At 49.6% G+C, this 25,472-nt stretch overlaps 1 pseudogene; it reads right to left on the bottom strand.

The window, feature by feature from the left end:
- The window catches only part of LOC144165683 (guanylate cyclase 32E-like), a 64,654-nt pseudogene that overhangs the window by 31,922 nt on the left and 7,260 nt on the right, over positions 1-25,472 (bottom strand).

Here is a 25,472-nt window from a genome sequence, read left to right as displayed (position 1 = left end):
TAATACAATCATACGTCGAAGATAATTACACTGCAGTATTGATGTAAAATAAAATGAATCGCGCAAGGCGTCACCTTTAAAGGAAAGTTAATAATTTGCTTTAAGCTAGCGGTCCCACTTTGCGATATGTAGAATGGCGCTTGGACATACTTCTCCCCTTCTACAACAGTTTTCGAATGATAGATATTACGAAAAAAGTTAAACCTGTAGTTTCGTTTGTGATCTTTTCACGTCCTGCCATTTCAGTTTATTTTTACTTTCTCTCGTGCTAAGTTGAGCGTGCCAATTACCTAATACGAATCGCACTGACATATTCTGTATGTTTTCGAGCGTATCAACGAGCTCTTTGGCGTAGGGATCCACGAAAACACATGCGTACTCCAAGATTGAGCGCACATGAGTTAAATACGGTTGTTCTTTTCAGTTAGATGGAGGGTCACTGAAATTTCGTCTCAGAAAGCCAAAATCATGTGCAGCTGTAACTTTTACGGTGTGCACCTGCCTATTTAACCTCTAACCACTCCCTAAATAAACTCCTAGGTATTTATATTCCTCGGCCGTTGTCACAGCAGCATAATTTACGGTATACGTATCCAATTGGAATGAAGGTTTTCTTGTAAAGGTGCCGTTAACAGACTGTTTAACAGCCAAAAAATTTTCTGAATCAGCACACCAGGATGTTATTAAATGCGAATAAAGCTGCAGGTATACGGAATCACGTTCATTCGCTATAGTCCGGTTAACTATACACAGTACTTTTGAACAAAGCTATAGGACCAATAGTAATAACAATGCAAAAACCGATTCATTCAGTTCATAGGATGAAATGTACTACGCAGAGGGTGATATGCAACACCATCATTTGCTTTTCTGCAGTCCAAGAATATACAGTCAACCACTTTAAGCTTATCTATTTCAAGAACCAAATCGTGCGTGAACTCAACAATCTGCGTTGAGCAAGAAAATCCTGACAAAATCCGTGTTTGCTAGGATGCTGGCGAATATGTTTACCCAAATGAGTCATATCCCAAGAGTAGCTAAGCTCACCTTCAAACATCAGAACTAAATTAACAGCTAACAGCTAGGCTTCGTCAGTGACAAGGCTCTGTTTTTATCGCAAATTTAAAATAATTTTTTTTTTCTAAATAGGCAGTCATAAAATCCCCTGAAGTAACATAGTGCAGGGCATGAAGTTGATCCTACCAATGCACGAGCGAGTCTCTTCTACGTTTATCACCAACAACATAGTGCAACATTGCTTGTCGCAGTTTAATTGTAAGCAGAATAACTTGCGCTTTTGCTCCCACTTGCCTTTCTTTGGTGGGGAGTCCTTGACATGGTGGCGGTTTAGCTCCTGCGTGGTTGCCGCTTGCTCGACGCCCTTGAAGGCCAGTTATTTTGGTGAACCATCTCCATCTCGGATCGGACATCTCTGGCGGATCGATGTCTCCAATGCTCTCCATTTCTTGAGCGGGCGAATAGCCTCGAGATGATGCGTCGACGAAGCCGGAGGCAGAAACGTGGTAGCGGCGATGACTGGCGAGGCTTAGCTCACCCGTCGGTGTGGCACAGTCTTCTTGTGGCAATAAATGACATTTCGATGGCCTAAAATGTTCCCTGCTAATGTCCAGTGAGTCCATGCACCTTGCCCGTTCACCGAGAACACTCATTACTGTTTGACAAACGATGTTCGTTCATTTAAAACGTAGAAACACGGAGCGGATGAAAAACGCGTCCAAGCCGCTCGGCTCCCTAACGGCTTTTTGTCTCCCCAGGAAAAAACCGGTCGGCCTCCTTCCAAACACGTCTGTGCATGAATTCTCGGCGCCCAGGCGCGAGCCGTTGTTCGGCTGTATGCCGTTTGCCGAAAAAAGGACGTATAACCAGATACCTTACGTAGGCCGGTCTCCTCTTGAACACCGGTTGCCAAATATTCTGTTGCCATTCGCTTGCCGTAATTCGGCCGAGGACAGCTAACCGAATGCAAAACGTATATTCTGGGGCCGTACGTCCGCCGGACGCGCGGTTCACCGTTGAAACAACGAATGCACGGCAGCCGCGCTCCGGCCGGTCTCCTTTCGAACACGAACTGCCGCAAGAATACGCATATTCTGTGGCCGGTCGCGTGCCGTGCTTCGGCCGATTACCGCTTCCCGAAGAAAAAACGGATGCCCTAAGGCCGTACTTCGGCCGTTCTCTTTCTCAACATCGGCAGCCGTAAGAGAACTGAATATCTGGGAGCCGGTTAGCTGCCGTTGTGCGTCCGGACACGGGCGGACGGAAAAATGCCGAAGCGCTGGTTGCCGAATGTTGGCCATTCAATGCATGATCAGTGGCTGCCAGAACCTGGATGCTGGCCGGACATGCCAGAAAGCGGCCATAGACGGGCCGGTCTTGGGGCACACCTTCTGTGCCGCCTGGGCCTCCACTCCGTGGATGATGGCGAGGGTGCGGAGTACGGGGACTCGAAATGACATGCAAGTTGCGCCCCGAGTGACATCCGATTTGCGCCCCGACATTCATTCGATTTGAGCCGTGAGTTGCACCTAAATTATTCCCTAAATGAAACTGCAACTCCCGGCTCAAATCGAATTTCGCTTAATTTTCACTCGATGGTTGTGCGCGCACGGATGTACGCGGACGGACATTGGGAGGTCCTAAGGTGCCCCGCACCGTTACAGGCGAGGGAGTAAGCCGTTTGACTCCCGGTTACTAACTCAGGGTCGGAGCCCAATGGGTAAGGCAACTGACACTAACTCATGTCTGGTACACCAGACACAGGCTCGAATCCTGCCGGTGCGTGTGACTTTTTGCGATTGCAAATGCTATGAGCACGGGCGCGGACGGACATTGTGCGGTCCTAAGATATACTCCGCACCTAATAAATGTCTTTCATTCGGATAACAGCTGTCAACGCCTTAAAGAAACAAAATCACCTTGTACCTTTGCACCTAACTTCTGCCTCACCCCTATGTCGTTAAGGGGGGTCATGGAATGGTACACATAGTTTACGGACGTTCTCTTCTAGCTTTTTGGTGTCAAGATCGCCGAGCTATAAGGAACGCACGTACGGCAGAGCTGGGCACCTTGACGGCAACCGCGTGCGTGCCTCCTCCGCCCATCTGTATCTCGTGGAAATCGACCTTCCAGAGAAGCCTGTCCAGCGCCTGCTCGTGGGCCCAGTACCTGAAAAGGAAGGCACCAAACGTGCGCGCATGCGCTACATCACAGGTACTGCATGGATTCGTTTCATTGCCACGAGAGTAAATTACGTTGAAGAGCTTTACACTAAATGGATTTACGTTACACGTTGTCTTCCCTTCTCTGTTCAATTCAACCAGACACATCAAACTGTACTACCTCGTTACCCGCCGCATTCCACGAAGCGTACTCCACGTTATCAGTTACATTACATGGTTGATGTGAATCTCGTTATATTTCTTCAATTAAACGGGTCACATTGCATTATTCGTAATTTTTGTTCCGTATACACAGCGCCTTTCACGCAGCGTTCGCAAACTCATACTTACGTCGAATAGACTTCAAGCCTATATTGCCACAGTTGTTGCTCGGAAACCTTTGAACCTATATTACTAGAGTGATCCGCTTTTACCAGACCAAAGCGCCGTTTTCAGCAGAAGGCTAAAGGTCTCCACTGCGGATCATTCACACTAAGCCTAATGGATCCCGACACTCGCCCTCCTCTAAGCGCGCACATCGAGGACATTGCCATAGCTACAACATTGCAGCCGTTCACCAGTAACCTTCAGTAATCGTTTTGCTCGATGCCCTAAAACGGGATACTATATCTAAATACTTGTTTTTTTCCCCACTACTGTTTTTAACGCTATACATACCGTGTTTGCACGATTCTGACGCGCCCCCGATTTTAACGCGGAGGTAACTTTACTTGGGAAAATTCCCCCAAAAATTGTACGATGATATATATGAACTACGACGGGAAGTCCCACCGGAAATCGCGCGATGATGATGCTTAGCGGGTTCCCCTTTGTAACGGGGTGGCGTTGCACAGCGACCTTAGTCTCAACGACACTGTACAGGTGCCGTCAGAAGTAACTGGAGCACGGGAGCTGTGGCCGAACTGCATAGGAGCGCCGTGCAGCTGCACAGGCGGTAAACTACAGGAGCAGAACACGCATGCGTGCCTACCGACGTCGATAGCCACTCTTTCTTAACCCACTTCTTTTAACGCAGTTTCGAGCGCTGTTTGCCGAATATTGGTCTCGGCGATGGCCCTGATAGCAGACCTACCTAAAAATATTAGAAAAGAAAAATCATCACTTCAGATCCCTGCGATTGCGGCGGCTCTCCAGCAGCTCTTCTGCGCTGAAAGTGTGAGCGACGCTGCTAGATACCGCCTCTGCTATCAGCGCCATCGCGGAGACCAGGAGCGGTATTCCCGTGTTTTGTCCCTTTTGTGTCCCTTTCAAAAGTGTCCCTTTTGAGCGAGCCCTGATTGGCTACAAGCGAACACCCGGATGTAACGCCATTCAAGCACGGCGGAGCTCTGAGCCGTGGCTACTCGGAGCAGACGATTTGGAGCAGACGATTTTTCGTCGCCTTATTGTTGATTCGCTCGCGGAACAATAAACTCATAAAATATACTCTGATATGGTTTCAGTTCTTTAAAATGCGTTTGAAAGAACAGTTACGGTATTTGAATCAAAGGCCTACTGCTTAACCGGAAGTACGTCACGATGAAAGGGACGCAAAAGGGACGTTTTCAAAAGGGACAGTTAAGAGAATACCGCCCCAGTATGGTGCGAATAACGCTCGAAGCGGCTTTAAAATAAGTGGGTTGAGAAGTATAGATGGGCAACGCCGTCGGCAGGCGCGCATGCGTGTTCTGCTCCTTTTGTTCATAGCCGTTGCAGCTACACGGCGCTCCTATGCGGCTCGGTCACAGCTCCCGTGCTCCAATTACTTTTGACGGCACCTGTACAATCACCTCGCAAAAGAAGAAAAAAGAAATCAGTTTTAACTAAGGAGGAGAAAGTTCACGTCCATTCATAAGGCTGAGGCAAAGATTATTAAAGTCACTACATGTGCTGTGGCTCCTGTGCGGCTTCAAGCGATTTGCAAGAAAATTGGACAACACTTCACATGGTGTGGTCGTGCGAAGTTCTGCACCAGCGGCATCTGGCCCCATTGCTTCTTACTGGCAATGAAAACAGCCGGCTTCAGAGTAGTGAATAACTTTGTTAGCCACATTTATATTCACGCAAAAAAAAGTATTGTGCAGCCATTTCGTGTAATAATGCCTGGTATAGAAAATTGTGCTCAATAAGTTTTTCAGGAAAGTTGATTACGAAAATTGAAATGTGCCATAGGACAAAAAAAATTGACACAAAATGAAAATAAACAGAAGAAAAGTACCGAGCTTTGCCCTGTATATTTTTTGTGCTGTGGTTTTGCAGGTAACCCAGAAAGGACAACACCAACTAAAGCTGAGGACGTGGTGTAATAAACACTCACTTTATATTGTAAAACAATACCATTGTTGATGTCTTCTTGCAAGTGTTAGAAACAACAGCCTGTCTTCGACCTTTTGCATTCAAACTTACTTTTGAATAACCTGCAAACCATGTAAAACAGTTACCCGAGTCATCTTGTCTTCTTTTTATTTTACGGTGGGGGGAGGGGTGCTTTTTTTCTTTCAGCTTGTTTTAAGTTAACGGTTTGATTATTTATTTAGGCATTGACGAGTAGACATATTCTAAGTCCAACTGAGTAGCCATGTTCCGATTTTTATTATGCTAAGCATCACACTCTGCATGCTCATCACGAGCACGGACGAGTTGCATGAGTGAATGAAGATAACACGGAACTATATTATCAGCATGTGACCGCCTAAGAGGCCACATACTTGAGCACAATAACGGGCATCTTATGTGGCATGGTAATAGCTGTTGCCCAGAAGGTGGGCAACATACCACAATTCAAACTGAATAGACAGTTGGAGTTTGTCCAACTTTTTATTGTAAACACGCGCAATTTCGGCAGAAACAAGAGATTAATTATAAAGTAGCCAGTGACATGAAAGCGGCGAAGTACCAACGGTAGGTCACGAAAAGCACGCAACACTGAAATGTCATTGGTCCGTTAGCGTCCCTAGATAAAACTGAATAAAAGACCCTAGAGCCACTGAACAAGCGTAGCTTAGGGTTCGTTGTGCGCGGCCATCAGCGCACGTTCCTCCGCACCTTGTCCAGTTCGTGCCTCGCCTCACGCAGCTGTCTCTGGATTTGAGCCTCACACACTTCGTACAGCTTGCGTGGTCTGTTCATGGCGCGCTCGAACTGCAGCGTCATGTAATCGAGGCGCGTCATGTCGCGCTCCTTCTTGCCCAGTTGAACGAAGGCGCAGCGTTGAACGAGGGCGGAGCCGGTGGAACGCGAGTGCTGCTCGACCGGGTCGTCGTCGGGCTCCCAGCGGAACATTTCCTTGAAGCACACGTAGCAGCGTGCGAGGTCCGGCTCGTTCTCGGTCGGGCAGTGGTAGAAGCCTGCCTCCGCCATCTTTTCCGGCGTGCACTTGATGTTGCCCGTCAATGGCCACTGCGCAAAAGAAGCCAGTCGGTTTTCCTGCAGGTCCATGTCGATGTCGGTTCGATGCCGCAGTACGGTATTGAGGGTCAGGTCGACGGCCATGGCGCAGGATGCGCAGGGTAGATGGACTGGTTGATGTGCAGGGTAGCGGAAACGCGGCACTACCACGAAACTTAAACGTACCCAAGACGACTGCACGCAACGACCACGGAGCAAGAACATATATAGGCGGGGAAACGCCCCCAATTCGGCAAGCGCGGACGAGCGATCAGATAATGTCACACTGATAACCAAGGCCGACTGCAAACCTTCGCAGCTGTGACGGCGAAGGAGAGGGCAGAGGCACCTGACGGACGAAATGACAGCGGCAAAAAATTCAATCCGTGGCTGCGCAGTGAAATGCCTATCGCGGCGGCTGCGGCGCGGGTTTCGCTAGGAACAAAAGAGTCGAGAACGGGTCCAGTTGGAAGAGATTCATTGCGGTGAAACAGCGCGCAAAATCGGGACACAAGAGAAGAAGACGACTGGAGCCGTTGATAGCCAGTTGATAGTCAGCGCTCGGGTTGTTGTCTTCTTCTCTGGTGTCCCGCTTTTGCGCGCTGTTTCACCGCAATGATCGCTGGGAAGTATCGTTCCCTCCCCTGCCTTGTTCTTGATGAGCATGTGACCCAAGTCTACAGCGCAAAGTCTACAGCGCAAACATTGTCCAGACGGAAACTAAGTACGGTGCAGTGCGTACGAAGGTCCCGTCAGCCCGCCACCAAGCTCGTGGCAAAGGACAACTATACTCGGTTACAACTCAAGAATGGCACCACCTCATGTAGTGTATCACTCCGCCAAAGCGCCGGATCCGTGACGTCAGTGCGCGCGGTTTTCTATGAAGGGGTTTTCTATGAATGCGTGATATCGTCTGCCTTGTCTCACGCAGTTTGTTTGTCGTCACTGGAGTCGTTTATAAGCATATTAAGTCCAAAGAATCACGGGAACGGCTCACGCCATGTTCAAAATATTCCCAGTAACGCCCTACTTGCGCCGCGCGGAGAAACATCCGGCTACGGTGATAAGGCACAGCGGCAACTTCCGTTGCCGTTCTTAAGTTTTCACCGAGTATAGTGTCACTATATAAGGTACCAGAGTATCGCCACTGAGGCACGCAAGCCAGCAACGGCGGCCATTTTGGTGTTTATCACTGTTGCAAGATTGCCGTTCCTATACGTCCTCGGCGCTAACTTCAACCGGGTGGTTTGTTAACAACACTGCCAAAGATGCAGCGAAACGGCATCTTCGTACGCACTTCTGCCACCGAAATGCCGTTACACGCGTTATCTTTGATTCGCGTTCGGAACGATGTCAGTCGCGCGCAGCCGCAGAGCAGGGAGCAGAAGCTAAGGCTTCCAGAGTTGACAGACTAAAACGCATAAACATCAAAACGGCATTATCTCTATGCCATGAACCGTCGCGGTGTAAACAAATGTCCCGTGATGCGAACTGACAAATGATCATGGCGGCGGCACGGAACAATAGGAGAAAAGAGTGCCGATACTCTGTAACTTTATCCAGCGACACTAGTGACAACATAAAAAGAAACTGTTTCTGACAGCGCCTCATAGATAGCGCTATATCGGTAGTGCATATAGCAATTTCCGGTGGGACTTCGTTACGTAGTACGTATAGCATCCTCCAAAATAATCTGACGCCGATTGTACCCCTCAGATGTACAAGTCATATAACCAGGCAGAAGGCACTTGACGCATGCAACTGTGGCAGCAAAAATCTCTCGTGCAATAAACTTGTTTATCCAGATTTTTCCGACATTGAATGTGTAGCCGGGACTCATTGAAAGCGTTTGCTATTCTAAGCGCCTTCACCTTCGTAATCCAGATTTTTCCGACATTAAATGTGTAGCCGGGACTCATTGAAAGCGTTTGCTATTCTAAGCGCCTTCACCTTCGTAGTCGCCATTGGAGAATGGGCAGGATTGGTACGCAAAAATTTACGCTTGTGATGCTGACGGATTGCTTATGCTGGGTTGATTTGGGTTTCGGGATGCTGCCGCCAGCCGCTTTTGAAGCCGATTTTGGTTTTGAGCCCAATCACAACGCGCAAACAGATTTGAAGGCTATTTCTAGCGAAAAAAGGTGCTCGTTAGAATCGTGCAAATACGTCACACTTCATTTCCCTTCTCCGCAGCGTAGCATGACGGCGAACTTCTGTTGGCGTCCTCTCTGTGTTTTTCTCTCTAACAAAGAGCTCTCATCTGTCTATCTTGTTTTGTTAAACATACTTTTATACGACAGCAGCAGTGCACTACGATACTGGCTCGTCACTGCCATCCGTTTAGCGCTAAAAAATACTGCGCCCGTATTATTGCATAGGTTGCGGGTTATTTCGCGGGAAATCCAGCAGCCCCATGTTCGACAGAGTTTTCAAATTTTCAAACACCGTTGTTGTTGTTGGTGTTGGTGGTGGTGGTGATCATGATGATGATGATGACGGGCTGTACGAGCGCGACTCACCGGTACGCCGCAAATCCACAGATCGACAGGAGCACGAGGACACCGCAGGACACGCCTCCAAGTATCTTCCGAACTTCACAGCGAGCGTGCGTTGGGAAAAAAAAAAGTTGGGGAAAACCAGCTATGCATAAGCGGCGGGGGTGTGTGACGGCAGGGTTGGTGTAGGGAAACATTATTAACAGTGGAGCTGTTGTAGCTGGCCGTAATGTGTCCGGCATAACGCGTAAGGCTATGTTGAGACTATACAGTAGACTACAGACTACTGACGCGAAAGCCATATCGTGATCTATGTACTTAAAGAAACGGCATATCACGCAGTTCGGTTGGCTGAGAGGTGGAATGACGTCATTCTTTAAAGTTATTACGGCAGTTGCGGCAGCGGTCTGAGCCAGGCCTATAATTCGTTAAAAATACCAACAAAATACCGTGCGCACGTGACTTCTAGCGACTGCCCAGCGTCCACGGCACGCGCAGTGGTTTTAGCAAAAACAAACAAACAAACAAAAAAAAACCGGCGAAAACCCAGAGGAGCGCTTCGCGTGGCCTAGCAACCAACAATGCCGCAGCTGGCGCAACAACTGCTCCACGGAAGCTCGACGCAAACACAGCGCATGCGTCGTGCACGTGCGCGCTGCCGCCGCGCCCCAGCTGTCGTAAAGCGCTGCCGCGCCTGTAATGCTTGGCCTGAAAAACACGACGATATCGGATGCATATGACGATGACTGCTACTAGCACAGAGCAAAGTGACGACCTAACGTGTAAATAAACAATTTAAAACTTGTACAAATGCGTAATGATGTCTCCTTCAGTGCTCACGTAGAAATAAATCCTGCAGCTTCACTACGGTTCAAGCCCTGCGCGACTTAGTGGGGCTCTTCGATTTACAGTCTCGGACTCACCGCGGATAGTCCGTGGGTAGTCCGAGGATTCCCCGAAGCCATAGGGATACATGGGAAAATCGAATGCCGGACTGCTTCTCGGGGAGTCCGCGGTGAGTTCGAGACTGTAAATCGAAGAGGCCCAGTGTAAGCTTCGCCAGTTTTGTACGTCCCATTTCTGTAAAAGCGCAAATGGTTAGAAATATCCATATGAAAATGAGATAACGCCACAGAATTGCATTGTAATCAACTTCCGAGCCTTACGCGCAGCCTAGCAGCTATAAAGAGCTGTATAACGACGTTCGCAATTATGCCGAGCAGGACTGGAATGTGGAATAGGGTGTTCCATTGAGAAAAATGTGCACGCATGCGACAAAGCACACGCTTTGCCCTGTGAGGGTTTTCTGCGCGTTAAGCCTATTTGCGCCACAACTTCATCTTTGAACCCAGAAAGCTTTTTGTTGGAATGTCGGGAACTTCCGTCGCGACATGTGAGCAATATTTGATTATACAGCTCACGTATACACTTCTCCCCGCTGAAGCCGCACGGCGGTTCGTCTTTTGGCGGCATCCCGTTGATCCAGTCGATGGTGTCGAACAGGTTCAGAATCTAAAGGGTAAAGTAGGAAAAACGCGGGAAAATTAAAAAGCGGAGTTATGACCTCGCAAAAATCAGCTTCAGTGCTTAATTTCACTAGCTTCTTCGCCTGGTTGGTTTTTGACGCGTATACCGCTGCTTTCCTGATCATTTACGATTAAAGCATTATAAACGACGCCTGATTTACTTACCGATTGGTGGACTGGGGCGGTATTCTCGTAACTGTCCCTTTTGAAAACGTCCCTTTTGAGTCCCTTTCATCGTGACGTACTTCCGGTTAAACAGTGGGCATTGGCAGTAGGTTTGCCGCGCTTGCGTTACGTCACTTCCAGTTGTTTGCTTTTAGCCAATCAGGGCTCGCCAAAAGGGACACTTTTGAAAGGGACGCAAAAGGGACAAAACTCGAGAATACCGCCCCTGGTCTAGTGTGAATAGATAACGGCACAGAGTATCGGCACTCTTTTAGCCTATTGTTCCGTGCCGCCGCCTTGATCATTGGTCAGTTCGCATCACGTGACATTTGTTTACGCTGCGACGCTTAATGGGCACCGCCATTTTGTTGATTATGCATTTTCTGTCGGTCACCTGTTGTAGTCTCAGTTTGGCATCCCTGCTCTGCGGGTACGCGCGACTGGCGTCGTTCCGAACGTGAATCAAAGATAACGCACTTCGCCGCATTTCAGCTGCAGAAGTGTCTCCTGTTGCTGCGTCTTCGGCAGTGTTGTTTGCAAATGAGCTCGTCAAAGCTGGCGGTGAGGCCCCAGAAGCGGCAATCCGGCAACACTGATAAACACCAAAATGGCCGCTGCTGCTCAATTGCGTGCCTCATTGACGGCACTATATATCTTATCCAGTGATTCTAGACTGGTCGATACATTGACTAATCATTCGACTGACCGACCGATTCAGCAATACATCGATCGAAGCTATGCGGCCCATGTTGCTCACCGGCAGCTCAGAGCCGTTGCCGGACAGCTCGAACACCCCGACGGGGAACAGGACAAAAGCTCCATCCTTCTGCCCATTCCCCTTCCGAGCAATGAGGGTGTAATTGCCTTCAGCGTCGCCGTTGTCGTCCATGCGAACCATGTATCCCATGGCACCTGCGCTGGTAAGAGTAGGGTCAACCAGAAGGCAGGCCCCTAAGCGGGTGTATATATACTCGGTTACATCTCAAGAACGTCACCACCTCATGTAGTGTGTCACTCCGACAAAGCGCCGGACCCGTGACGTCAGTGCGCGCGCGTTTTGAAAGGGGTTTGCTATGAATGCGTGATATCGTCTGCCTTGTCTCACGCAGTTTGTTTGTCGTCACTAGAGTCGTTTATAAGCATATTAAGTTCAAAAAATCACGGGAACGGCTCACGCCATGTTCAAAATATTCCCAGTAACGCCCTACTTGCGCCGCGTGGAGAAACATCCGGCTACGGTGATAGGGCACAGCGGCAACTTCCGGTGCCGTTCTTAAGTTGTCACCGAGTATAGTAACTTATATACACGACTCTACGGGTGCGCCTCTAAGAAAAGCACACCACATGACGTCGGTTTACCACTTTCCACCAAAAGGTATACCCTGCATCTTGAATGGCGCTGTACAATGCAGTACTGTACAGAACAAAATGTCTACACTTCACTATGGAGCAACTTGCAAAATACTCGCGGCTATTTGCACACTATTGACCCAGAATTTAAGTCGAGACTCCCGAGACCGCTTACTCGTAACCTGGAAACGTTACACCATCGTCTACGGCTGAACTCATCATACATAAATAGTAACCTATTTCGTCTTGGAGCGACGCCAAATCCGCACTGTTATGATTGTGTTTGTGTCGAAACAGTTGAACACATTTTATTAGAATGTGCCGCCTACATGGAACCGCGATCACACTTCCTTGAAAACATTGAACGTCTAGAACGGGGTCCAATAACTCTCAGGATTATTTTAGGACCATGGATTTGCCCCTCGAAGCAGTGACAAGCTCTACGGAGTTTGTTCTCTTATTTGGATGACATCGGCCTAATTTCAAAATTGTAAATAATGTGGCCCAAGCTCAGACCAAAAACCAAATGCGTGCAAGTCCGTTATCGCGCCAAGTCCACAACAGTTTTTTTTCTTTTTCTTCCCTGACCAGCTCTATCTTGGGCCTTTTCTTCCGCCATCCACAACCCACAGCAGGGAAGCATGTAGGCGACTGTAAACGTTGGCAAACCTCTCTCCTTTTTCGTTAAAGAGCCTTCTCTCTCTCCCCCTCCCTCCCTCTTTCTCTCCCTCCCTCCCTCCCCCTCTCTCTCTCTCTCTCTCTCTCTCTCTCTCTCTCTCTCTCTCTCTGCTGCGCGGACGCCTGCCCGTCACAATCGGCGGCAGTTTTGTTGGGAGAGATGGGAACATTGCAAGCCAGAAACAAAATGGCCCCCACACGCTTCCGGGTGCACGAAGTGGCGGTACGCGTAGCTTATTTAGTGACGCTAGGTGTGCCTTTGTGGAAACCCACCACCATCATGTGGCCTCCCACTGCGTAAAGTTGTCTTTTGTGCAATGCGTTTTGGTTACGGGGCAAGTCGCCATCAGTGAAGGATAGAAAGTTTCGCTTTAAAAACTGGATATGTGCTCCCGAGGAGGAGGGCATCCGCATTCACGTCGCATGTTTGCATGTGTACGTCGACTTTAAGCTAAGCTGGAGGCTGTTCAGCAAATGAAGTGGTTCTCGGCAGACAGTATACAAGTCGAGTGACTGGGATAGACTGGTTTGAAGAGCAGGCTTGTAGCTCTAGACTGCTGCTTCAGGACCACCATTCATCGAGAATTGTGCAAAGGCGTAAAGTTGTGAAAAAAGCGCAGAGCAGAAAGGACTCAGGTCCTCATATTAGGGGCTGGGGCTATTGGCGTCTCTCGTCGTCGTAGTCGTAATCGTCGTTCGTCATGATGTAGTCACGGTGCTAAAACACCGGGACACTCGTTTACGCCTCGCGCTAGACAGCTTCGTGCTTCAAACACACGATACTTTTACAGCAAACCTGTATACCTCTACCCCCCCAACGGTTTCATCTCCGTTGGCAAAAACGCCAGGGTGCCAAGAATACACTCATGCACTGCATGCTTCGCCCTTCACCCGGCTTCACGTTATTGATGATGGCCCGGGATTTTTTTTAGGGGCGAAGCTCCTTAAGTCATGGGTCTGTCCATCCCTTGTGTCTCGTGGTACGTGACCGCCGCATGCTTTCGGAGATGTCGCAAAGTGGGCCGCGTTGCACGCCCAAGAACCGGCTGCAACCGGCAGCGCAAACTCGGCACCGGGAGCGCGAGCTTGTCTGTGTTCGCCAACGGAGGCGCGAGCGCACGTGCACTGCGAGGGGGAGATCACGCAAGAGATCACGCCACGAACGCAGGCAGTCGTTCTCGGAGATCGAACGAGACGCAAGGACCTTTGCTCGTTTCCTCTCGTCTTGTTCGGGCACAAGTTCGCCCTAAATAAAAGTTCTTTCTTTACTGTTGTGTCCCATCCTACGTGACAAATTGTGGTGGAGGTGCGGGGTAGTCCTCGATGGCGCGGGGTCTTTCACCAGGTCTGGGCCTGGGAGCATTGACTCCGAAAATAAAAGTTGATTTGTACAATGTACGCACACAGTCTTACGTCTTTCTTAATGATGTAATGGGCGAACTTTCACGGGTGAGTTACGCTTACCGATGACCTCCCCCTCTCGAGCTTCGCCCCACTTATCATCATTCATTCCGTGGATATGGCATGATTTTTTTTTTGTGGGCGAGAGCGAGCGCTGTTCTTTGGACATGATCGAATTAATGTATCTAGTTATCGAACCTAAATTTATACAAAAAAAAAGGCTACGGCTTTTTTTTGTGTGCACAAATCTTTATTTGAAGTCGAACGCCTGTTATCTACATGTCATGCCTGCACCGACTGCAGCAAATCAAAGAGGACGCAAACAGGGAAATGCAGGCTCAGAATTGCATTTAATGCGCGCGAACCGTTTTCACAAATGCACCAAAAGAACACAAGTTATTTGCATTAAGGAAGTGTGGTCGCCGCGCATAGTCAATATACTCAGCCCCACCATTGCATTTCGGATATGCTCAGAGCATTGGAAGTCGTGAATCCCGGCTCAGATTGCTCCGTTCGTGTACCATTCGATCGCTCGTATGGCCCTTTTCTGACCACGTTTCTAGAGGAATTGTTCTACAAAACAAGCTGCTTTTGCCGTTGGTCCTGTTTTCGCGCGTTGAAATTAGAAGTGCCATAAATAAAAATAAATACAACTTTGTTTAACTTTCAAATTTCGCGCTACGGTGACGAAATATGGGCAGGAGTGACAACAATGGGGCTCTTCGATTTACCGTCTCGGACTCACCGCGGATAGCCCGCGGGTAGTCCGAGGATTCCCCGAAGCCATAGGAATGCATGGGAAAATCGAATGCCGGACTGCTTCTCGGGGAGTCCGCGGTGACTCCTGGACTGTAAATCGAAGAGCCCCAATATTCAGGGCAGCTTGCACTCCCTGAATGGCGAAGCTGTTGTAGGTGAACATTGCCGTTCACATAGTTAAGTTTCAGTATCATCGCTTACCGTAATTACCCGATTCTAACGCGCACCCTATTTTCCTGGCAAAAAAACCAAAAAAACTTGCACTTCCGATTGTAACGCGCACGGAACTTTGTGAGCAAGGAAAACAAATGCGAGATAAACGGGCGATTTATTTCTCGAAGTAATCTCACCCATCTCCCTCCTCGTCGCTCTCCGCTGACCACAACATCTCGTCCTTGGTGCCGTCCAGCGCGTTCGCGATGCCACACTTCATAACGAACGTTCAACCATGGTCGATGGGATCGTGGCCCACGCCTCGCACGCCCATCCTGCGAACTTCTCCAGAGGCGCACGCTTCAGCCGACCACTCGTTTTGAACGCGCGAGAGCCGCTGCTGCCATTGCTGTTATCAAGTGCGCAAGTGGAACGATTTGACGATTTGTGTGAACGCCGATAGAAAAGCCTGGGCGTCTATGCTTTCTGCGTCCGAAAAATTGTTGCTAAAAGCTTTGGCGCCATCTTGAGATGGCGATGGGCGAGACGAAATTTCCGTTGTTTCGGCAGTTTCGGTTTCGTATCCGATTCTAACGCGCATGCGATTTTTCGACCTATTTTTCCGGAAAAAAGGTGCGCGTTAGAATCGGGTAATTACGGTATTTGCCTAGTTGCGGTGCTAGTAATTGTCGTCACATATGCATCGAAGAAAACGCCGTCTTCTTCGCGGCGAGTGGTGGATGCAAAGTCATCCTCAGCGTTGTATAGACTTCTACCAGCTCTTTGTCATCGACTCGAGGCAGCGGGTGGCGAGGTCTGCAGTCGTCTAGGGAAAGACTGGCACACTCGTAGCCCTGTCTCCACATATCCATAATGGCGTCGAGAGAGTGCGAATGCGGGGGCCGTGGTGACCTCTGCCAAGCAGGCTGTCTTTTCATTTTTAGCGCCATTTTCATCTTTAGCATTAGCGCTGTTTTTTTTTTTCACATGAGCAGTAGCGCTTGACGACAGCGCTAAAGTTTTTTCTCCTGTGTTTTTTTTTTTTGCTACAGCCGCTGCGCTGGCTTGGCGGTCGCCGCGAGGCATGCGCTCACGAGCGCTCGCCATTTTCTTAGTATTTTTTTCCTGAAACGGCGAACTTACGGCGAGTAACAACAGCTCCGCTGTAAAATAGAGGACAGGGGCGGTATTCTCGTAACTGTCCCTTTTGAAAACGTCCCTTTTGAGTCCCTTTCATCGTGACGCACTTCCGGTTAAGCAGTGGGCGTTGGCAGTTGCGCTTGCGTTACGTCACTTCCGGTTGTTTGATTTTAGCCAATCAGGGCTCGCTCAAAAGGGACAATTTTGAAAGGGACACAAAAGGGACAAAACACGGGAATACCGCCCCAGCACTAAAAACGAAGCGTTGTGTTAGCACTCAAGCTATACGACCAAACGGAACTAGAGGTTCGTCGCACAGTCCTAGTGGCCTATAGGTCGGCGGCCGCCGATTGCGCGAACAATATTCTATGACGTCACAGAGGAGTCAGCGGAAAGTGGCTTGGAAGTTGCCACTGCCGCATCTGATTTCGTTAATATATCCCTATTTGTCTGACGTTTGCGATAAAACTGGTATTGTTATTCTCGGGAAAATATAGTCTTTTTATTAACGAACCAAACCTGTATTTTGTCATCACGGCCCCTTTGAGCCTATTTTTGCGATGTCACCGTATACGCACTTTGGTAGGATCGTCCCCGCATGTGCTCGAAGAGGTGCTTTCCGTTGCGCAAGTCACCGCCGTGCGCTAGGCACGCGTTGAGGGCCCTCGCGTACACCATCACGGCGTCGTACAGGTAGGCCCCTTCCGACGGGATCTGCATTGTAGTGGCGCGCGTTTTAGATGCACCCGGAGGGGAAAAAAAAGAAGCTGAGGCAAAACAAAAACAATGCGCCATAGTTAGTGTCACTTGTGCGCAAAAGGAACAACGAGGTTATTGCGTTCACTGAAAATTTCGTGAAAATGCCATACGTCGTGGCTATAAGACGCGACTGGAAATATAAAAAAAAAATGTGGTTGATGCTTCTTTCATAAGAATTGGCAAAACCCGAAAGTGAAATGTCCCATCACAGGAGCATTTATTGTGCATCCATACAAACTTGCACATTGCTATTCATATTACGTCGGTTTGGCACTGCTAGACGCATCAATGTTAGGTACTGGATTCACGCGACTGAAACCACAGCTCCTTGAAAACCTTGCGAACGCAACGGAATTGAAACCGAAAGCAGTAGGTGGCGGAGGGTGTCTCAATTCACCAGCGTCCCACGTACACGAAGACGCTGGCATCGAGGCGTCAACTGTCGGCGCTCATTAGTGTCACGATGAACTACTTCGCTTTACTTCTCCTAGACGGCATCATTTCCAAGACAGCATCTGAATGAAGAAAGTAGTGCGAAAGATATTAGGCGCGTTCGTAGACTTATTTGCGCTTGAATTCGCAGCGCACTAAGGTGTTGCGCTGCTGTGCTCGAGGTCGCGGGTTCGATTCCCGGCCGCGGCGGCCGCTTTTCTGATGGAGGCGAAAAGCAAAAACGCCCGTGTGTACGAGATTTCGGCGCACGTTAAAGATCCCCAGGTGGTCAAAACTAATCCTGAGCCCTCCACTACGGCGCGCCTCATCGCCTGCGTTGCGTCGGCGCGTTAAACCCTACAATCAATCAATCAATTCGTAGCGCAGTGGGCAGAGCTCTGTGTACCTCCTGTTGCGGCGAGAGAGTTCGTGGCTCGAATCCACGCGCAGCCGCGTCAATGGAACCTCTTCTGGCGACGTCATTTCCGTGACGGATATGACGCCGGTCAGGTCTTGGTGTACCCGGTCATTAAACACTTTCGTGTTAAAAATTTTGACTTCCCTCTGGGTCAGGGCCGAGCCATTGTGCGGCAACTGCAGGCGGCCATGGATGCAGTCCGGGCCAAGCTGGCGGGCGTCGGCCTACAGCTGTCGGCGACAAATTTGTCATGCTGGTGCATCCAGACACCGCCGCCCGTGGATGGACCCGGCGCCTGACCATCGATGGTGAGGAGCTCCAGTGGAAGACCAGGGTGCGGTACCTGGGGCTCACCCTGGACCACCGGCTGAACGTCCGGCAGGCAGCCAAGGAGCTCCGAGCCAGGGCGCAGCTGGCCACCACGGCAGTGCACAAGATGGTGGCCCGGGACAGCGGCTGCTCGCAGCGGACGGCTCTCCGGCTGTACAATGCCTCCGCTGTGGGTCTCCTCATGTATGCGCTGTCGCTGGTGAACCTGCGGAAACCGACCTGGCGGCAGCTGGAAAGGGATCACCGCAAGGGGGTCCGCGCTTGCCTCGGCCTGCCCCAGAGCTCGCCGTGCGAGAAGACGCTGGCCAAGGCGGGGGCGTGGACCCTCGAGATGACCATCGGGCGCTTGGTCCAATTGACCGGCTGCGGTGCGCCGAGGGGGGCGGCCCGCTGCAGCAGCGACTGAGGGGCTACCACCGCTCGCACATGGGGCGCATGCTCGCGCTCTACGAAGAGGTGGTGGCCCCCGTGGATGCGCGACCTGGTGGCCCGGCTCCTGCTCTGACAGCTGACGTGAGGCTGGACATCCCAGGTCTGCGCAGCAAGCGGCGGACGTCCCCCTGCGGACAACTGCAGCTGACACGGGGCGCCGCCTTGGGCGGCCTAGAAAGCCGCGCCCTTGTTTACACGGACGGCTCGGTGCGGCAGCAGCAGGGGTCGGCCGCAGCGGCCGCCGTGCTGGGTGAGGCCACCCGGCAGGCGCGGCTGCCCTATGCCTCATCTTCGGCCACAGCTGAGCTGGTGGGTGTCGGACGGGGCCTGGACCTGCTGCTAGAGGTACAGCCCTTGCCCGAGCGCTGTGCCCTGCTGTGCGACTCCCGGGTGGCCCTAGCGCGTCTACAGGACGGCGACTCGCACTCCCTGTTGGTGCATCCGGGAGAAATCGGCGCAGCTGGCGGACCGGGGCACTCGGCTGTGCCTGCAGTGGGTCGCCGCCCACATCGGGCTGGACGGAAACGAGCGGGCGGACGAGATGGTCGCCGGGGCACACGCGCTGCCTCCCTCGGACATGGTGGCCCAGGCGGCAGCGGACAACGCCCGCCTGCTCATCCAGCGACACCTCCGCACCAGGCACCCAGACCCGCGGCTGCGTGTCGGAGGAGGTCTGCCGCCTGTGCGGGCATCACGCCTGCCTCGTCGACTGCGCTCGGCCGTCCTGCGCCTCCGCGTGGGGGGCGCGTGGACGAGAGCGGAACAAGGAGGTCTGGGGCGGGTGGCCGGTCCCTCCTGCACTCACTGCCGAGCGCCCGTGCAGTCCCTGCCGCATGTACTGTACGGGTGCCCCAAGTTTGCGGCAGGGCGGGCGGAGCTTCTGGCCGTGCTCCGATGGGTGCGGCCGCTCGAGGAACTGCTTTGGCCCCCAGGCAGTGCAAGGAGCGGGACAAAGTGCTCGAGGCCCTGGGAGCATGCCTGGGTGCTTCTGGGCTCCACAGCGCACTACGCTACAACTTCACATAACTGTCCCGGTTGCAGTGAAGTGTAGCTGCTAGTGTAGCTTTCCTGTGTGTGTATGTGTGTGTGCGTGTGTATGTGTGCAGGTGTCCTTTTTGCTACACCTTCGCGTCCTGTATTTTGATATTTATTTATATGTCTAGTGTTTTTTTTCTTCACCTAACGTTGTATATATGTCCCTTCTTATTCTTGCCCATGTGTTATATATTTATGTAAGCCCTCTACCCTATCCCAAAATTCCTATGTACTCTTTCCTCCCTATCCCACCTCCCCTACACCAGCAGGCGTTCCGGTGTCCGCCCCTAGGCGAGACAATTTACGCCTGTTGGTGGACCTTCCTTTATTTCTATTGTACAATAAATACATACATAAAGCATGCACTGCCGCATAAAGGCTGATGCTGTGGGAAAGCCCGCAAATAGCGGTTGTGAACGAGCTCACTTCGTCGTGTTGCCTGCTCGTCCGGCTGACCAGGCGTGACGTAATTGCCTGCTCATGTGACGTCTTCGGCTTCCTTCATTTTGGAGCCAGTTAGCAGTTCGCTTAATTGCACGGTCACATTACACCGGATTTCCCCGGAGTGATATTCCGTTCCGTGATGCGTACAAGCCCCGCACCTCCGGTGCGATGCAGAACGTTAATTAAACGTGTTGATACGCCGCACCCCACCACTAAACCTACTTATAATGCACCAAACCACCCTTGCTCGCGAAAATAATGCACAATAAGTAATAATAAAAAAAATCCCCCTTGCAAACCTTTTAGTCCTGATGGGGCTCGAACTCAGGATGTCCACGTCAGAGCCCTTGTTTCTACCCAGTCGGATACTGAGACAAAGAATCTAAACTTCTCTAACGTTTCTCAAAACAATATAAGCAGTGTTGGAAGCGAACCACTAGACGGCGCGGGGTGCGTGCAGGAAGTGCCGGGCTTGTACCTACGAGGGAACGGAACCTCGCTTTCCGGGACTATCACCATCGCCTTCAACTTCGTTTTCACTGGAGCATCATTACTTCAGAGATCAGCACGCGCTTTTCCAGTCACAAATTGTTTTCCGAAAGAAATATTCATCACAGCCCCTTCCTTAACAGAAAAGATGGTTAAAACACGAAGCTTTCTACAACGCAATCTGAGTCAAAGTTTAACATCCGAACTGCTCCGACCATGTCCGAATAGCGCGACAGGATAGACGTCGGCGTCACAACGCGAGGTATCCAGGTTCGATTGCGAGCACGAGAAGCGTTTTTTTTTCTTTCGAGGCGCTCGACGTGCCTTTGTAGACACCCATGGTGTAAGTTGGGTTTCCTACAAACCGTTTTGGACGTAACGATTTGGATTTTGTCTTTGACTTTGGACTTTGAACTCATTGGCTTTCGACCAGAGGAAGCTTCGCCTTTCAACAATCTTTCACTTCCCCTACGATCATCATCATCGTCAAAGAAAGTTGGCTTTCGTGCAGTGCGTTTTGGGGCAACGTCGCCATCACAATCAGGGAGGCATAGAAAGCTTCGCTTTAAAACGATCTTTTTTCGGTTGTGTCCAGCAGCTGATCTAAATATATATATATATATATATATATACATATATATATATATATATATATATATATATATATATATATATATATATATATATATAACACAGAAATAAGGGTTGGCAGTCAAGGAAACCTCGGAGAGCAAAGGGGAGGTTGAAATAGGTCATTGAAACAGATAAAGAATTTGGAAAGAAAGAAAGCGGAGAAAAAATGCCCGCCAGGTGGGATCCGAACCCACGACCTCCAGGATACCGGTCTGGTGCGATAACCACTACGCTACCGGCGGGGCGATTCCCCCCCCTCCCGCTTTCTGGGGTATTTATATCAATGTAATTTTTTTCCTGTGCTTGGCGGTGGTAGCCAGCGCCACTGTGACTTCTCGGGGTGAAGAGGACCTTCTTTTTAATCCCCGCGCCGTGACTCGAGTGTCTACGACATGTCGAGAGAGTGGTCAACCAGCGTTGAACCCTCTTAAGCTCCCTATGGCACCAAGACTGCCAGAACAGAGGCCCTCGCTATGCATATAGCGAATCAGAATAGAAATATATATATATATATATATATATATATATATATATATATATATATATATATATATATATATATATATATATATATATATATGTGTGTATATATATATATATCTGTGTGTGTGTGTGTGTGTGTGCGATCAACATTTAAACATAGTTTGGCCCGAACACGTAGTTATCTCGGTTTGTTGCTCGTTTCAGACGGGGTACATTGTGCAAAAACTTCCAGCTGCACACTCAAACAAACGCGAAAGCAACTTGGTCGAGGGGGGTCGCACCTTCTTCCGGCCCCCGATGGTGTCAGCAGCGTTGACGATGTTGAAGGGCGGCCTCTGCATGTATTCGTTCACGGCCACGGCGAACTCCTCGAATCCCGAGGCCGGCGAGCCCACGATGCCCAGGTACGACGGGAAGGCGCGCACCACGGCGGGGTCCGCTTCCTCCCGGAACAGGCCTTCGGGAAGGCGAAAACGGAAGTGTGGTTCGCGAGCTGCTTCTTTGGCCGGCAAACTGAACCCAAACAGCTCCGAGTCAAGGAGTGAACGAAGACGGAAACTCTTTCGGTTCGGGTTCATTCTCAGCTACTTTGAACGCACCTTAAATTAGAACGGTCGCGGACCGTTCTAATTTAAGACTTGATTTTGGAAATTAAAAGTAAGGTGGCCTACATAGTGAACTTTTGATGGTGTTTGGTCCAGCTGTCTATGATGCCATCTTCGTGAAAATTTCATGAGGCCTTAACGCGGCTGCTGTTTCTCGTAGGGTAGTAAAAGCAGTCTGAGGCAAAAAAACTGGTTTCGAGCAGCTTTGTGGTATCTTAGTGGCTAATGATGCCTTGCAAAGGGGCTTGAATGCAGCAGACCCTACAGTGCTGAACTCAGGTTTAGGTCCATCGAAACTGCTCAATTATGTACATTATACTCTGCACTAAAGTGTTTCGCATGGTACTTCGCGTGTCAAACGTGCAAATTTGAGTGTACTTTTGAAAAACCCAGTAGGGCTCCCTGAATGAATGACACTTGCAACTGAACAAAGTGCTCTTAGCTATGATGGCAGTGGCGACAGCTGGTGTGAATATGGCACAAAATGTAACTAAATAGGTGTAATTTGCTTGAAATTCTCCTTCTTCATTGTGTGAGTAACAGGTTGACAAAGTGTATGTGCATAAGTCATGGTGGAGAATAATAATGCGCTGCGCGCGTTGCCGACCGCGTAGCATATGTTTGAACGACAACAAACTGCACAGCCGGCCACGTCGGACAAACTGAAAGAATGCGCTTATCAGTCGTGCGTTTTTGCATGCGAGCACGCGTACATGCCTGTGCGAATAACTACATGGCCAATTTGGCTGCTGAAAAACGGCGCACGAACTAGACATGACGAAAACACTAAAAAGGCACAACAAGTGCTGTGTTATGTTTCTCTTTTTTTTATTCTCTCGTCCTGTCTGCTGTTGTTTTTGTCACGGATAGAATCTAATGAGCCCAACTCTCCGTCGTATTACAGTTTGACCTCGAACCCTCTGTTCAGGCTCCACGGAAAGCTGTTGACCAATGTTTTGCAAATTGCTTCCTTCGGGACTGTCGCAGCTGAAAGTTGACTCGCGAGACAGCTGGTGTGAACGTCGGCTCAAATGCATGCTGCTTTCTCGCAGACGCTTTGTGTCTTACCTGCTGTGCTTCGCAACCTATAATAATGAAGCAGTGTGGAGATGTTTGAGCGCCAAGCCACAGCGGTGAAGAAGCCACCCAGCCACAAGCTTTATACTCTGTGGTATTTTGGCAGAACTTGACATCGGTTGTCTCACTTATTTGCGTTCGGCCCTCCTCTTAAGTTCTATGAATTCGGGTTCTTTGCGGTCACTGCCGTGTTTCCAAGGGATGTACACAGTCATCTACAAATGAAACGCGAACATGAAAATATAAATGAGAACATACAAACTGCGATTTCTATCCACACAAGTCAAATTGACACGTGGATTTATTTCGATAACAAACTTGGGATATGTGGCTTTAGAAATGTATCAATGCCGCACCGTTATTGCGTTCATTACGATGTTTACTCGGCAACATCTCCCTTGTAATTCTTTTTGGTTGTCTGAAATAAAACATTCACATTCACATTTGACCTCCATGAACAGTATTTTTCGGTTTTGCATGCTTTGGTTTGTATTTGCCTGTTTGCATTTCTTTTGTTCATGGCTGTACAGGAAACAAAGTGCACACTACAACTCTGTGCTTTACACAGTTTGTTGCATTGGGCGAGAAAGCAAAATAATTTCGTATAAAGCAAAAGTTCAGCACTACACAGCTCATGTGACAGAGCATTCCGTGCTTGGTTTGGGTCAACAAAAACATGGTTCGGACAGTGACTGAGCAGCAGCAGTCATCTTTCTGTTGTGCACTGTACACTGAATCGTGACATACATGAAATGTAAATTGTCACAGTGTTATTTTTAATACAAAAAGTAAAAGCAGTACACAACAACAAGGCCACAGCAAACCGTTTGTGTGCAAACATTGGAGAAAATGGCTGTCATAAAGCAAGCAACAGCCTTACACTGACTGGTATAGTTGTTGAGTGGAAGATTGTTTTAGGGGCGAAGCCCCTTAGGGGCTGGGGCTGTTGGCGTCTTCTGTCATCGTCGTAATTGTCGTCTCATGTACGTAGTCACGGTACTAAAACACTGGGAAACTTGTTTATGCTTCGCACTAGAACGTAATGCATACCAAAAAACACTGGGAGACTTGTTTACTCCTCACGCTAGAGCGCTTCGCAACGCGTACTCAAAAAAAAAAACACCGAACCCCGTTTACACCTCACGCTAGAGAGCTTCGTGCTTCAAAGACAAGAGACTTTTACAGCAAAGCTGTGTACCTCGACCTTCCAACGGTTTCATCTCCGTTGGCACAAACGCCAAGGCGCCAAGAATACACTTATACACTGCATGCTTTGCCCCTCCCCAGGTTTGAAGTTAGTGGAGACGGCCCGCGATTTTGTTCTTCATTTCCATTTCCGTTTTTGTCAAAATAAAGCGGAAATAAATTCATAATTAGCACTTAAAATTTTTACTATTCTCTGAGCACACCCACTGTGTCATTTTGGTTTTCGCAATTGTTGGATTCTGCTTACGAGACTACTTACTCGGGCAAGATGGGCCGGGTAAAAGTGCGTTCTGGGAGCACATTTGTCCCCAAGTGTGTACTTTGGCCAGTGTTCTCGCTTGCCGCCTGACTGTGCTCAAGTAACATTTTAAGCAAATACTACACTCAACGTAATTGCACTCAAGTTTGCACGTATGACAGGGGTATTGTACAGTACATGGATATTTTACAGGAATATTGTATTCAGTAGGGCACAATAGATGGCGCACTCGTTGGTTGGTTTGTAATGCACTTTTACATACTTGTGATGCATTTGCTATCTTGGAATGAGGTAATTCAGATGCAGCCACAGCAGAACTCTCAGGTTCGAGCTGGCCGCTTCTGTCGCCGACGCTTGCAGCGCGAGCGCTTTCTAGATACGGCTGGCTTGTTGTTTACATGACAACCACTGTACAGACAGCAAGATAAGGAATGTTCCGAGACAGATAGCCTTCTGAAAACATAGAGATGCAGGCCTTTGCATTGTTACAATTGGTCTGTTTGATCATCATCATCATCAACAGCCTACTCAGGTCCACTGCAGGACGAAGGCCTCTCGTTGACCTCCAACCACTCCTGTCCTGTGCTGCTCGAGTCCATTCTTCGCCTCTGAATTTTGTCTTTTCATCCCTCCGTCG

The sequence above is a fragment of the Haemaphysalis longicornis genome, unplaced genomic scaffold (genome assembly GCF_048455015.1).
Source record: "Haemaphysalis longicornis isolate Haplotype H1 unplaced genomic scaffold, Haemaphysalis longicornis Haplotype H1 scaffold_147, whole genome shotgun sequence".
Taxonomy (NCBI): domain Eukaryota; kingdom Metazoa; phylum Arthropoda; class Arachnida; order Ixodida; family Ixodidae; genus Haemaphysalis; species Haemaphysalis longicornis.
This window is presented reverse-complemented; position numbering and strand designations above follow the sequence as displayed.